Source organism: Eutrigla gurnardus (genome assembly GCF_963514095.1).
Source record: "Eutrigla gurnardus genome assembly, chromosome: 1".
Lineage (NCBI taxonomy): Eukaryota > Metazoa > Chordata > Actinopteri > Perciformes > Triglidae > Eutrigla > Eutrigla gurnardus.
In genome coordinates this window covers 17442895-17458725 of record NC_139915.1, presented here as the reverse complement: position 1 = coordinate 17458725, position 15831 = coordinate 17442895, and positions in this window count along the sequence as shown.

Below are 15831 nucleotides of genomic sequence, written 5' to 3'. Positions count from 1 at the left end.
GTTCACTCTGGTCTTGCTCCTCCTTTTGTCACTTACTGTAGCACTTGGGACTGGTACCGAAATGCCTCTGCTTACGGTCAAACTCAGACATTTTTCCGTAATTTTTTTCTACACTAACTGGCAACCCCAAAGACTCTTGACCCCTGACTACGCAGAGAAACCACGTGATACCAACGTCGTTATTCTATTGGCTCACAAGCCGCAGCCACAAGTCATGACACAAAAGACATGACATACTTAAAAACAAAGCAGCATTATTCTATTCTTTACACATTCCTGTACAGGTTTTCTCTATTTATCAATCATCCCTCACGTATGTCTCTGTTTGTTTATATTGTATATACTACTATTATAGTCACTGTTTGTTTATTGTTATTGCCCTCAATGTATGCATTTTAGTCACCAAGACAAATTCCTTGTTGGTTCAAAATCCTTCTTGGCAATAAATATGTTTCTGATTCTGATTACATGAAACGTAACACAACGCACACTTTCAGTTTAATACAGAGTATGGTCACACGCCTGATTGTCTTTAACCATGATTTGTAATACATTTGAATAAACAATATGTGCCACAGTCTGTTCTATTGTTGGCAGAGTGTCCACTGTGGTATATTGGTTTATCAGGCCAAAAGGCTGCAGTAAACATGCAGCCATGCTAATGAGCTGGAATTCAAATCTCCAATTAAGTAACTTTTTTTTTTGTTTCTAAAAAAAAATAACAAGAAACAAAATACTACTGCTTTTTATTTCTTCAGGTTTCTGCAGTGATTTGAGCTCTAATGGGCATTTCAATCTCTACAGCAGCTTCAGTATATTTCGGTGCTGATATCAAAAAGCCGAAATGAAAGAAACAAGGAAGCAGAAGTTAGAGGCAACATCATTAGCAGATCACTGGCAGTGTTTATGCAGAATTTGGTAATCTGTTATAAGCAGCAGTTAAATGTGAATGGATGGGAGTAAGCATCCTCAGTTGTACAGTTTACATCCTCTATTGTGTGATTCGCAGCTCTCAAGTAAACTAAGGAAGGAATTCAGAATTCCCAAATGCATTTTCAATGCTAATATTTTCTCAGAAATCAAATAAAAGGGAAGGGATTTGTGTTTGTCGATGTCGTATGGTAATTGGTCAAGGGATCGGAATATTGATGTGGTGGCAAAATTAGATTTCCAATCTTCCCCAAATGAAAACATGCTCAAAATGAAATCTCCCTCTCCCTGTCTGTCTGTGCCTTTCTTTTTTCTCTCCTGTCCCATTCTGTGTGGACTTCAGAAAAAAATAAAGTTGAAATGAAATGGAGAGACAATACTGGTATTCAGAAAGAGAGACACACACACACACACACACACACACACACACACACACACACACACACACACACACAGCATCTTCAGCCTTCAGCAATGCTGCAGGAGATGAATGACACTCCAGTTGGTGATCAAAGCAGGTGAGTGGAGCCAGGTAGCAGAGAGGTGGTTCCTTCTACAGTTACACTGCAACACAATGCTGCTCCTGTAGCCCTCTGGCTCCAGCTCGGCTACTCCAGGTGCAGTACAGCCTTGTCATCTGCCTCCTCTGTTATTTATCTGTGGCATGCCAGTGTTGCTCACTCATGCATGGAAAAAAAAAAAGAAAAAACATTATTACCACCATGGCCTCCTCTCTACGGTTGTGTTTAATAAGTAGATTGTGCAAAGAGAATACATTCATACGTTTTCAATACATGCGGGGAGAGGTGGAATTGGAAATTACTCTTTATTGTGTTGTTTCTGTAGGAGGCTCTTTGTGCTCCGAGCTCCAGATTCTCATCCATTGTAATTGCCTTGGGCTGAGAGAAGGGTCAGGACTATAGGAGCTGGAGGCAAGCTGCTTACACAACTGTACTAGGGCTCAATATTTCAAGCTCTGAGCAGCCGTCCTATCCCCTCCTGTGGTCTGAGAGTGGCTGTCACACATCCAGGGCTCCCTGCAACGCAACCATGGTGCCTTTATTACTGAGGGTGAACACAACTGCATGCCTACACGCCTGCACATGCACACAAACAAGTATCTGTTGTAGAAGTTCTCTTTCCTGTATGGAACCAGCCTCTACTGGACAGTAGTGATACATATTTGTCCATCAATTTTCCAAATGTGTCAAAATAAGGTCCAACTATTGAGTTCTATTTTCTTTCCCAACAAAATCCTCTTCATCAAAAAGACAAAGTGCTACGTTTTCCTTGGTGCCATAGTGTAAAAGCAAGTACTTGTGATGGTGCTCCAAGTCTGTGTTACAGCTGCATCTGCACACACACACACAGACACACAAACACACACATATAGATGATTCCTCTGTGTGAATGTTCCTAATTATTCAAAGATGAGTTGAGCTGGCAGCTTGCAGCTAACAGTACAAACACTAGCAACAGTGCTGACAGAGTGAACAGTGTTAACCTTAGTTGGAACTGGAAGGTGCTGAGGGGTAAGTTCACAGGACCACAATTTAGACTTAACAAAAGGGGCAAAACCACAGTCCAACAATAAAACATTTCACATTAAATAAGAGTTTTACATGTGTATGTTCATTTAGATCATACTGTGCTATACTTATGTGTACCACCATGTGTTATGTGTACCATCATGTGTTGTAAAATAACTCTGCAGGCCCCTCTGAATTTTGACTGTTTGGTCAGAAATGTACATACCAAGCTCTGTTTTGGATGTTTCTGACCGTTGTCACAAGACTGGTTGCCATAGCTTGTTGAAGTAATGTCATACTGAATAGGGAACATGGGATAATTGGCTTTTTTCACATTTGCTTGAAGGGCTGTTACATAGTTGAGTTGGCGCTAATAGCTCAGCTGCCAACAGCAGTGCTTCGTTTTCAAGAGAGAATGGAAACCAGCCTGATTGGTTGTCGCTAGGTTTTTCCTCTGGTGCGTCAGAAGAATTCAGCCTCAACTTGCTGGGTGACTTTTGGAGTACTGAATCGTTGGGGTCGTTGACAAGATGTTATTTGAAGGTTCCATCAAAGCAAACCTTTTGTGCATCTAGTGTTTGCGATTGTGTGTCTGAAATGTAATTGCTGTTGCAGAACAATATTTTTTAAACCTAATAAAAGGAAGGATATTTAATGCACATTACAGCAAGGGATGGTTGCTTTTGTTAACATTTTAATGAATGTTGCACCAGTTTTTTCTTTCTTTGTCAACACTCAACTATGAATTTGAACCACATTTTAATGTTACACATAACACATAACATTACTTGTTAACACTAGTTCCAAATCTCACTAGTCCCAAACTGCAACCTGCTGAAGACAAAAAAGAGAGATCTGTTTTATTATAAGACCATGAGCCCATATAGCAGAGTTGAAATAACACATTTAGATGAATGTCACTGAGCCTGGAATAGAGGTCAAGTCTGCAGCATAGCAGGGAGAAATTTTTCCTCATTGAAGATTGGCCAAAGGGCACCCAGGGTGTTCTGCTCTTGTTGGAGCTGCAGTAGACATACATTTCTGGGGCATTTCTGATTAAGTACATGATAACTAGTTTGCTTTGTATTACATTTTCTTAACATGCATCATATTTGTTTGTACTTGTTTGTCCATCTATCTAGATACATACTGATTTGTGTGAGATACACAGACACACAGTTACTCATTTAATGATAAGAAACCAGCTTAAAAGCACCATACAGCATCTTTGCAACTTTTTCATGTTTGATTTTATTTTTGACTTACTCCCTTGGCAACCGGCTATTTTGGCATGGAAACATCATAAAGCTTTAACTTCTGATTTTCACTGTGTGAACAAGTTCAGACTTACATGGTGTCTTGGGTGCTTTTTGATGCCAAGAAAAAACCACTGCACATTACTACAGGGATCATCATTTCTTTCCCATGTATTAGATATGACCTTTCCTGCTCACTCGGAGAGTGTGGGAAGCTGGTGGGTGTAACATTTCATACACACAGGCGGACGGCTCTATCTGTGGATAAGGATGTTTTGTCAGCTGGTTTAGTCATGTCAACCGGGAGCATTAATCACAGGGTATCAAAGAGTCATGCAAACAGCTTAACCTAAATAACACATCAGCAGCACTAGAGACATTGGCTGTTTTCGTCGCAAGCATGCTTAAAGCTATCAATAATGCTTCGCCCTTTATAAAACATCATAGCCTGCATGAAAACTCAAATTCACACACGTTTAGAAGTTTATACTTTGTTTTGTCACAATAACATACCTTTACAGCACTTATGTCACCATAACGGCTGGTACCACCGTCGCTAAGAGCAAGCAAAGGATGCACAGCCAAGTCACAACTCTTCTCCTTCCTGGCGCCCATAATGGTGGAATGAGCTCCCTGCTGATGTGAGGACCTCATCTTCCGCAAGAGACTCAAGACCCTGTTGTTCCGAGGTCACCTGGACTCTGCTTAGCCTCCTCCCCCTACTACCCTGCCCCCTCCCCCTCCCAAAAAAACATGTAATACTCATTGCTCATTTGTTTGTACTGGCACTTAAGTATTGTGCACTTTGTATCTTAGCACGTATCTCTGTTGTATACCAGCTATGGGTTAACTCACTGCTTGAAACTTGTTCTTGTGAAATTTGTACTGTTCTGATAGCAATATATTGTTGCAGAGAGAGGGGGGCGATATTCCGGGAAAAAAGTTGCAGATATGCTACTTTATTACGATGCTAACAAACAACCGCTAGCTAACTTCCCATGAATGTAGGCATTTATTTATCTAATTAATCCATCCCAACGTGTGACAACGCCTCGTCAAGGTCCTTAGGGTGACAGCTGTTGGTGCTTATTGTTGGTTTTATTTATACGGCCAAATTGTCATCTTATGGGTGTTTATTGATCGGGTGGTCGGGTGGATATTTAGCCGTAACTCTCACGTGTTGCCATAGCAATGGCAAACATCCGGTCAAGCTCCGTCTCTTCTTCTGTGTTTTTGTAGCAGAAACAGCGCCGCATAAGGGCCTGGAATATGTACTACAGCGCGCTGAGTCGTTTTCAGTGGATTCGTCTGGACGCGGATTTTCTTGAAACGACGCCAAGGCAAAATGGAGAAAAAAAGTTATTTTTGCTTCGTCTGGACGGCCCCTTAATAGTGACACTGATTTCCTGGTGAGTTTGGAGGTTAACATTAGAATTGTACATTAGCAAATCATTAATTAGCACGAGCAGTGCTATGCTGCAGTAGCTCCTAAAGGTACTGCTGTTAAACACATGCTGCTTTTGCTTTTTAATGATTGGAACCGTGAATAAAGACCTACCCGGCTTTACAGGAACAGTGTTTTTCCTTAATTCCATGTTCTTCTGTGTTGATCACCAGGTGATGTGGTGGTAATAATATCTGAAATAATATTTAGTGCAGTAGTGACAGTGTGGGCTCCATGCATGCTAGTTTGGACAGCTTTAAAGGAGCAGCTGGGGGGTGGGGCTTACCAAAGGTTCACTTGAGGCATTTCTCCTCTGCCAATCCCTGCATCACAAGGTTAAGTGGAAGAGCAGATGAATTGACCATGAACATGTAGCATACCAGGAAGGAAAGGGAAACCTACACCCTACACTTGCCTTCGTGTAATCAAGTACATGGGAGTACTGATGCACAGCATACGCGTGTGGTGAGCCCAATGGTTCTCGTTCATGTAATAGACTGGCTCTCGCCCACAGGTCAGTTCTGGCTTGGCAGAGCTGGCCTTAGTTAATGGACTAGTGGCCGGTTCTGGTCCATGATGCTTTGGCAAGGCCAGAGAGAGATCTCTTGAAAAGCAGGGAGATTAACTCAGAGTGCAGGTGATAACCTCCTGTCTGAGGCAAGCTTCCTCACTGCTAATAGCAATTACCCCCTGCCTCATGCTTTTCCTGGTCGGGATACACTACATGTATGCACACATATGCACACACATTAGAGTTGTCAATGTTCCTCTATAATACTATTCAAATTTAATTCCATATTTTTTCAATATTAAATTATATTCAAATATTTAATGCTCAAATTCAGCATATTATTAATATTAACTACACTACACAGGCGTATCGTTACCATTGCCATTATCGGCAATGTGGTTGTTTTACTTCCTGTCCACTAGAGGGCATTCCAAAAACATTACCAATAAATATGTTGAATTACCAACAGGTGACAGCTTTCTAGATTAGTAATAATCAAGAAATTAATCCAGCCACATTGCCGTTCTCCTGGGGAAGCTGTGTCCCCGTTGCCATGGCTACACCCTCGTCGTCTCACCGTCAGCTCTACTTTCACTTTCTCATCTTTGTCACTATTTCTGATAGTGAGATTGTGATTCAGAAAACTTTATTGTTCATCAGACTTCATGTGTCAAAAGCATCCGTTTATGCGGGTAGGCCAAGAGGAGGAGGATGAGATTTAGAAAACACGTTTCTAAAAAAAAAAATTGAATACCAATTAAAGCATTTGAATAGTACTGATTTTTTTTACTATTTGAATTACATTTGATTCCTGAAGTTCATTCCAACAGCCCTAACATACATGTGTACACGCACACACGAAATGCATCAGCCCCCTTCAATAGTGAACAGAGTGTCTCTCTGAATTATCTCCTCTCCATCTTGCCATGTTTGCCTCTATTTACGTCCAGGAAGCCAGAGCTCTCATTCTCTCGAGTAGTGTTTATAACAGCTTATAGGAGCCATCTGGCTTTTCCCCAACCCCGACTGTAAACTGCTGAAGCGTCTTACCTTTTCCTTGAATGTCCGTATGAATCTGTTTAAATACTGTGGTGAACAGTGATTTCTCAAATTGACAGTAGGGCATAGGTGTGGATTTGAATGAGTCAAAAGCCTTTACCCTGCTGGTTACCTTTCTGCCTTCAGGAGTGCGGTCAGCAGACATATTTCCTGGGATAAGCATCAAAGAGGGAAGGAGGTGACCAGAGAAAATGAAAGATGAGTCACTCTGACAGCGTAATTGTTCAGTGGAAAGTATCAGTAACCTAATTAACACTGCAGTGTAGCCTTTGCCGCATTCAGATCCTGCTCTGATATGTTTTGTGATGCGTTCTGACACTGTAGTTAAGGGAATCATTTCCTAGTGCATGGTGGTATGAGCAATGTAATTGCACTTTAGGGTTCAGAGTTATTGCATTATGCAAATGACTTCAGAGTCATATGGAGGATAACTTAATGATGTCCCTAACCAGTCGTACTTAACATGACAGGAGTTTTTACGTTTTTGTTGTAATGCTATATATTTTTTGTCATATGCTTTGCGAGATTGAAGCATTTTTTAATGATGGGGTTTTTCTGCCATTTGTTTCACGTGAGACATCTCAGTCAGAGTTGAAGTTTGTGTTCTTATCACTTGTTTTAACAGATAAGGTGATGTCTTATATCCCAGCACAATATGGATGTATCTATATTTTAATTAAAGTCTCATGACAGTTTGTGCATGGTTTAGTTACTGTCATTCAAGTCCAATCATACACTCTGCTTGATGAAGAAAACAAACTTTACTTTTGTGAAGCAATCATGCATCTAGAAAGCAACCATTTGAACAAATGAAGATTTAGTCCTTTCACAAGATTGGATCATACTATTTTTCAAATGATACATGTATTATATATTCAGTTATCAACACCTAGCCCTTTGAAAATAAGGAATGGAAATGTCTCCAAGCGTAAAACAAATCATGGAGGTTCCATTGGAGATTTCTACACATTCAAATGAGTCAACGTTAAAAATCAGATGGAATTTCTCTCATCCTGAAAAGGTGACATTGAACGCATGTCTTTGAAATCTACATCAGGCCATTTTATCACACTGATTGCGGCAGAGAGGACAAGTGAACTCCGCTCTGCAGCCTGATAGAGGTTAGGCTGATGATCTTTGGCATTTCAGACACACATAAGAGGAGCACAGTATGCCTTCCCCCTAATCTTGGTCCCTGGCTATTACAGCTGCTCCATGGTGGGCCCTCAGTCTAAATTTACATCAAAATCTTTCTGATCAGAGCAGCTGCTCGCAGCAATGGTCAATTCAAGGTTTTTGTGTGTCTGCTGGGGTCCTTATGCTGGCTGGCAGATGTTCATTAGCCAGCTAGTCTTTCATCTCAGTATGGAGAACAATTGTCTGGCACTCTGTCCTGCTCTTTCATGAGCTAATAAGGCATCATATCTGACCTCAAACCAGGCAATAATCCATTCAGCGCTGAGCACCTGGGATCAGGCTGAAATTCAGCACTCAACTTGCCAAGAACTCGACAAACTTCTGTGGGCAGATAGATTTGCCTTCGAAGATCGCTGTTTGTCAGACAACAGTTCCATTCTGGTGCATCATCTGTTTTTCAAGTGATTCTATTTTCTACTTTTTGATGAATATCTGTCCAGTAGAGCACTGTGTTGTCCTAGCATACTGAATAGAGAGACTTTTTGTCAAAACAATAGTTTGACATTTTAGGGAAATATGTTAGTTTGCTTTCTTGCTGGGAGTTAGATGACAAAATCAATACCACTTTCATGTCTATATGGTAAATACAGCCCAAACTGGTTAGCTTTTAGCTTAGCTAAGCTTAGCTTAGCACAAACACTGGATGCAGGAAGCACCTTTGTAGCTCACTAATTAACATGTTGTATCGTATTTGCTCTATCTGTACAAAAACTGAAGAGTTACATTTACATGTTGTCCATGTTAACAGCATGTTTTTATTTTTTTTTCACCTTCTCATTTAATATCTGAGGTTGATGGGTAACTCATGACACTGAGTTAGCACCCGAAATCAATGACGGCATATGTCAGAAGAGAGTAGCGCTTAAAAACGCACACAGCTTTATTTCCACGGCGGCCTCCGGAGCGGCTCAGGCGGCCGGTCTGAGGTATCTCGAGGGTTGCAGGGTAACCCGGCTCATCAGCCTGTCACCAGCAGGGACACATTATTTGACAATGATATGTGGTATGAAGCATCAACATGTCATCTTGACTAGAGTATGACACCTCGGTTTGTACCACAGCTGCCCGTATCCTCTGGAGGGGAAGAGTCGCTGTGAGCCGCCAATGACTTGTTTACCATGGTCAACCCAGAGGATTTCCCCATATCTGCTTACACATATTCATGTCCCCAACGCCACCATACACACATGCTATTGTAAACTCACATTGAGAGTGACCCTCAAATCAAGCATCTAACCTGAAAGAAAGACACTTTTTCAAAACTCCTTGCACTGCCATGGCTGTGAAACAAGCTCTTAACAAGCACCCTTGAAAAAAGCCTTTTTGAAGCCTTTGGATAACCATGTGTTGAATAATATGGAAAAAAGATATCTCTCAGTCCCCACCACCTTAGTCCAGACTGAAATATCTCAAAATCTACTCGATGGATTGACACATCATTTTCAATACAACATTTAATGTTTCCAATCCTTGTGTCCTGATGACTTGATGATCCCCTGACTTTGTTGCTTCAGGCAATGTCTCATCTATGTACTATTCTAACATTCATGTTCCCTCAGAATCAATCACCAGATGTTGATGATGAGAAAAGTAATGACAAAACCGTGATTCTCCGCTGTAGCAAATCTTAGCAAGTCAACACACTAAGCTAAGGTGTTCAATATGCTAAAAATTCTTCCTGCTAATAATCAGCACGTGAGGCTTTTTTTGTTCTATTCCGTCTGACTTCCAATGAGCGCATTTAACTGTGAAGGTACAAACCCAAGACAAGAATCATGTAAGTACATTAACTTAAAATAGGCCAAACTACAGAGTGCTACTTTTAAGTACAGAATGTAACAGCAATTTCTTTATTTTTTTAAATATATAAACCATTTGGTGGTTAACACAGCTTGAGGCGTTTTCAAATATTGTACAGTTTGTCATGGTTTGATTTGATCAAATCATGCAGTCTCTTTACGTCTTACATTTGTGACACTACGGGCCCTAGTTTCGTGGCGCAGCGCAGGGCTGCGCAGGGTGGCAGAGCCGGCGTAATGCAAGTTTCGACCCGCGCAGCCTTGCGCACGGTCAGTTTGGCAGTTTGGTGGATCGCCTGCGCCAAGATGGGTGTGGCGGCGCAGCAGGGGGAGGCGTCACAGATTCAGCTTGGTGCAGCGGAAGTTTCATGGCAAAAAGCTTCGCCGAGACTGCGCCGAAAGCTTGCCAGCTCCAACCTAGTCTACTCTCGACGTAAGGCGCAAGGCGCAAATAAAGTCCATTCATTCAAGGCGAATCACAGCTGGCGGAGTGGAAGTTTGGCTGACGGCGCGCAGTGTGCACACATCACCGAGACCTCACAGGCAGGTTTCCACAGTTCCAGGCACATTTAAATGCAATAAATAATCAAAACAAACACTATTTAATGCAACTAACTGAATCAACACGGGAATTTATATCTATATAGATTGTCCCGTCACATCTGACATCAGATCAAAGGCGGATGGCACGCGTAATGGAAACTCAGCCTCTCGGACCAAAACATCTCCCTCTCTCTCTCCTGTATTTTACACTATCGGCATTGTTATTATTATGATACGCATGCACAGCGCGTGATGCGCGTGGTGGGAGCGGCGGCACTGCTTCTGTCATGCGCGGTGCCTTGGAGGGATAGAGTGCGGTGGCAACAGCGCTGTGGCTGTCACATGCCACGGCGGTACATACACGTTATTTATTATGCTCCCCGGTTCCCTCCTCCTTACCTCTGTCCCGCGGGCGCCACAATATATATATATATATATATATATATATATTAGAGGTGTAACGATTCATTCGATTAATCGATTGTCAGTCCTATATTCTACTAAATCGATCTGCTACAATAAATAAATAGAATGAATCATTTTGGCTTCACCAATAATCGATATAAATGCATTTAATCGGATTAATCGTGATTCTTACTTATGATTAATGTTTTAATACATTTAAGACACTCTCTCCCCTGCCAGCATGTAGTCTACTGAAAATGTTAAAAATAACCGAGCATATTTAAATTACATTTTTGTATTCAGCATAAAATATTATGCAGGTTTACTTTTTTTATAGAATAAATATGTTTTTTTTCCCCCTTTCAGAAGAATACAAATAGTCTCACTCGCATTATTGCATGTTTATTTAATGGATATAGAATTTTGGTTACAAGTTACTGAATCGAATCGTGGTTTACAGAATTGAATCGAACCGTTACAAAAAAGAAAAATCGTCCTTGAATCGAATCGCCAACTACTTTATCGTTAATCGAATCGAAGTGAAGCCAAAGATTCACACCCCTAATAAATATATATATATATATATATATATATATATATATATATATATATATATATATAAAACAAAACATACAGTATGCACCGGCTGAATGTGGGGGAACATATGCATTTCATCTGGTTGCATATTAACTTGCTTAAGTGAAATGTGCAGGAGCAGTACTTTATCACCTCATCAGGTAGGTACTCACAGTCAGCTTCAGCCCTCGTCTTCAGCACGTCCAACCTGTTTTACTGGAGAAGAATAATGTCAGCTGTGATGTCAGCTGAGAAAATTAATCTGAAGAGCAGTGATGTGATGCCTTAAATTAGTACGCTGTGCCTTCTTCCAACATTTCTGTCAAAGAAAAAGTAAAGCAGAGTAAGCAAAGTAAAGATGTCATTTTCCTCAGTTATCAGGTGGTTCGCATCTCACACTTGTGTCAACAAGGTTTTTATATGATGTGCACGCTCTCAAACTATTTTCTTTTCCAGCAGCACTTCAATGAACGAATAGCGTGATGGTTTTTAAATGGCAACATCTCTGAGCCAACATGTTTGTAGCCCGAGGTGACGACCGAGTGTGATTGAAAGGCTGTGATTGCTCTTAAGAGGGCTGAAGGGTGTTCTATTGCAAATCCATACTAAGCCATGAGCTGATTGATTCCAAATATTACAAAGGCGAAAAGTGGGGTCACATTTAGTCGATTTTTTCAGAGACAATATGCTGAGCAAAATTTAAGCTCGGAAAACAACAAAAAACAATGCTTGATCAAGGTCATATAGAACAAAGGGTTGCTTTGATGCAACCTTAGTTAACATGCAAATAATAGATTATTTGATATATTTTGCCAATAAATTAATTGAATTGATTTTCAAAATATTAACATTTGACCAGCTGAAATGTGATTTCATCGTGACAGGGTCCACTGTGCTCTGTCTTTTCCAAAACAAATATGTAATCTTTTAATGAGGGTGCAATACAGCTGAAAACACAATCAAACCAAATGTATTGAGTTGCTTTTGGAGTGCCTGACGTGAATCGTAATGTCTGTGCCCCTTCTATATTTAAATTCATATATTTGAAGCTTGCTGCTGCATGCCCCTCTGCAACGCTTTTTGACAGACACCTGAAAAAGCTGTATCTGTAAGCGGGCATCCATGGGAATAAGCTTTGAAGCGATTACATTTGATAGCAATCTTCAATGGGACCTTGAATGACAGCTATGCATCTGTTTGGAGACAAATGCAAAACAAAATGCTGCCACTCAACTACAGCTTTCACTTCTCCCCCGTCTATAAGTATCAACAGAGAAATTTCATCTGGAAAACAACGGAACAGAAAGACATCTCAGGATGGCTGGGCTGTCGTCGTTCAGTGCCCAGTAGACAAAGTGTCACACAGCCATGTCCTGTCACACACTATAGACACGACATGCTGCTTTTTTAAATCAGTCTGATCAGAGGAAAAATGAGAAAACTTGTTTGTGTAGTGGCAGTTGAGAAATTATGAAATGTCAGACATAACTCTATCGAATGACTTTGACAGGCGCGTTCCTAGTGTTCGCGGCTGGAACAGTCCCGCCCATGTCAGGCTTTGTTGTGCCTCGGTGCTTTGTCTGTTCTGGGCAGGGTGCTGGGCTGCGTCGGGACACAATTGCTTTAGTGTGCCATCCCATCTTCCCATCCTTCATGAAAAAAGCATCATGGTTGACATGTCTTTGATACCATTCACTTATTTGGTCTCTGGACAATGCATTTCAAAGAGGGCCAAGATGCCTACATTGCCAAATGTGTCCCAAATAAATGATATCCCAGCCAGAATGGGAGCTCCTTGGAGAGTGTCCTAGCCAAAGGCAGTAAATCAATGGGCCCATGCCAGCATCCCAGCAGCCTCCGTGCAGGAACACACAGTAGGGGGACCAACGGCCTCAGTTCACTTGGCAGCTCAAAGGGCCGCTGACCGGGTGCCAGAAGGCTCCTTGGGGGATTTAGCAGCACCTCTTGGGCCACTAAGCGAGGAAAGATGGAAACCAAGTAGGGTAAGAATAACAATAAGGCCTGCAAGATACAGACAGTGACAGGGAGAGTTGGAGGTTGAGGGAGTTTTACCAAATACACAATAGAAAGGTTTCTAGGTTTTGTTTCCAAGTAGCATAAAGATAAAATGTCCTTGAGACATTTCTTTTTTGTGTGTGCGTAGACATAAAATGTGTCTGTTTAGTCGGAAAACACAAAGAGAGCAGATAAACCCATTCATGTTCATCTCTTGTAGCCTATATCCTCTAGCTTCCATATCTCCCAGCCCTCAACATCAATTAATGTGTGTAGCGCTTAAAAGTAATCTCTATCATTTAAATGAATCTAAAGCCCCTTGGCGTAATGCAGGGAGCCCCATATCAACTCACCAGCTGCTACCTTTAAAGTCCCCGATCGTTTGAGTTGAGCTCTGGTGGCTAGTTGGGATATTGATGTGGTGCCGTCTGCCAGTTTGCATCTTCTCACTGGCCGCTAGCCAGGCTTTAGCAAAGACATTAGCCTGAAAAGTCATAACCCACCAGCAGCTCTGTTTCTGTCTGCCCAAACGAGGAGGTGCGGCATTTCCGAGGAGATTTACTCTCCAAGCCGTGTTTGCACACATCAGCATCCATCGAGGCAATGTGTTGCATCACACACACACACCTGCATCCACAGCACCAACCTGCAGCCACGTTACTCATTTCCTCATGCTAATGTGCCTCATCTACATTATTCAGAAGCTTTACCTTCATGTCAAACAAAGGCAAATATTTAGAACTCACAAATAACATTTGATTGGTCTAACGAGGAATGAAAATAGGTGCCAGTGTTTCAGATTAAGGCTTCCACCCACTGATGGCTGAAGAGGGAGTGTTATTTAGACTAAAACCATTTAACAAAGGAGTGTATCCTAAATCACTCAATTAACTTAAATCTGTTCATGCAGATAGCTTTAGCTTTTATACTTCCAGGTGGCATTACTGCTTCCAGCCCAATGAAATGAATGTTAAAGGACATTTTTCCATTTGTAAATACCAGAGGTGACTCGAGTCACATGACTTGACTCGAGTCAGACTTGTGACTTGCTTGACAGTTATTGCCAAAAGACTCAACTTGTCTTTGACTTGGTATTCATGCCTGGTGACCTAACTTGGACCTGAAATGACTCGAGTTGACTTGTTTTTGTTTAAAGGAGAAATCCATATTTTTGACCCCATTGTCTTTGTCCCCAGGGTCATCCCGACTTTTCAGAAGCAAAAAAAACAGACAAAAATTAACTTCACCTAGGGGCAAGTTTTATCTGCTTTTCTGGGCATCAGAAAATAATTCCAAGACCTATGCAACACAGGTTGGGTCCTTACGAGACACGACTTAGCTCAAATAGTGTGGCGAAACAACATAAATGTGTTTTTGCATGGAGTTACTCACCTCAAATCACCCCGTAGACATCAGTAGTCGAGTGCCAGGCGTGCGCTCATCCCTCCCACTCACCACAGAAACGAAAACGTTTTCCTCAGTTTTGATTTTTTATCCATAAAGAAATGATCGAGCAGTGCAGTCGTCATGTCCATAATAAATCCATGAAGCTGTTATGTCCATATGTATGACTATGTTACAACATAGCAACGATTGCTTACAGCTAAACAGCAGCCCGTAGCCAAAACAATGCAAGTTCCCGTCTGACGTCCTCACTCTGGAGCTGTTTTCAAGCCAGTACAGTGACAAACTTCTTTCTATCGAGCAGTGCTGTCATGTCCATATGACAGTGTAACTACATAGTAAGATTGCTTAGCCTTTGTGACAGCTGAACCTGCTACAGCGACAACAAATCTTGCGCAGTCTCAGTAGGCTAGTTATGTTGATAGCACTAGTGGGAGTCACGTGTGCAGTCTCTCATCAGCATAGTGAGATCGAGCAAGAGCTTCCAAAGCTAGCTAGCTAGTACTTGCCATTGTCGCTGTTTTTCGACTCCAGGTGTACTCAAAGTGACCCTCGCGCGACTGTCCAAGATTTTTCTCGGGCTAGGTCAAGTACATTTTTGTCTGGTTTTTTGCTTCAGAAAAGTCGGGATGACCCTGGGGACAACGACAATGGGGTCAAAAATGACCGGATTTCTCCTTTAATAATTTGCATTTTCACAGAAATTGAGAATTTACAACAGAAAAATAAAGTTACATTATAGGGTAAATACCATTGTAACTTTTGGTTTAAGGATACCACAACTAAAAAAAGAGAAAGTCAGTGGCACAACCGCTAATCTAATTTTCTTAAAGATGATAAATCTACCTACAAAGAATGTCAAGTTAAAAGCGCACAACACTGAATAGCTTCTTGAAGTGCTTGTATTCTTTTGTATAAAAAAACAAATAAAAATACCCAAAACATGTCTTCCTAGCAGTATGTGTATTTAAATTGCGCTTACAGAAAATCTTACTAACGTGATTGCAACTAGCCGGGTAATCGCTATCTCTCGCTATCTAGCTAACAGCTCATAAGGCCGTCTGTGATAGCCTACATAATGAAATGATACGGGTAACTTTCAGTGGGCTATAAAATGTAAGATGCTTTATCATCATTACGCTTTGCGTTGTTAATTTGGTCA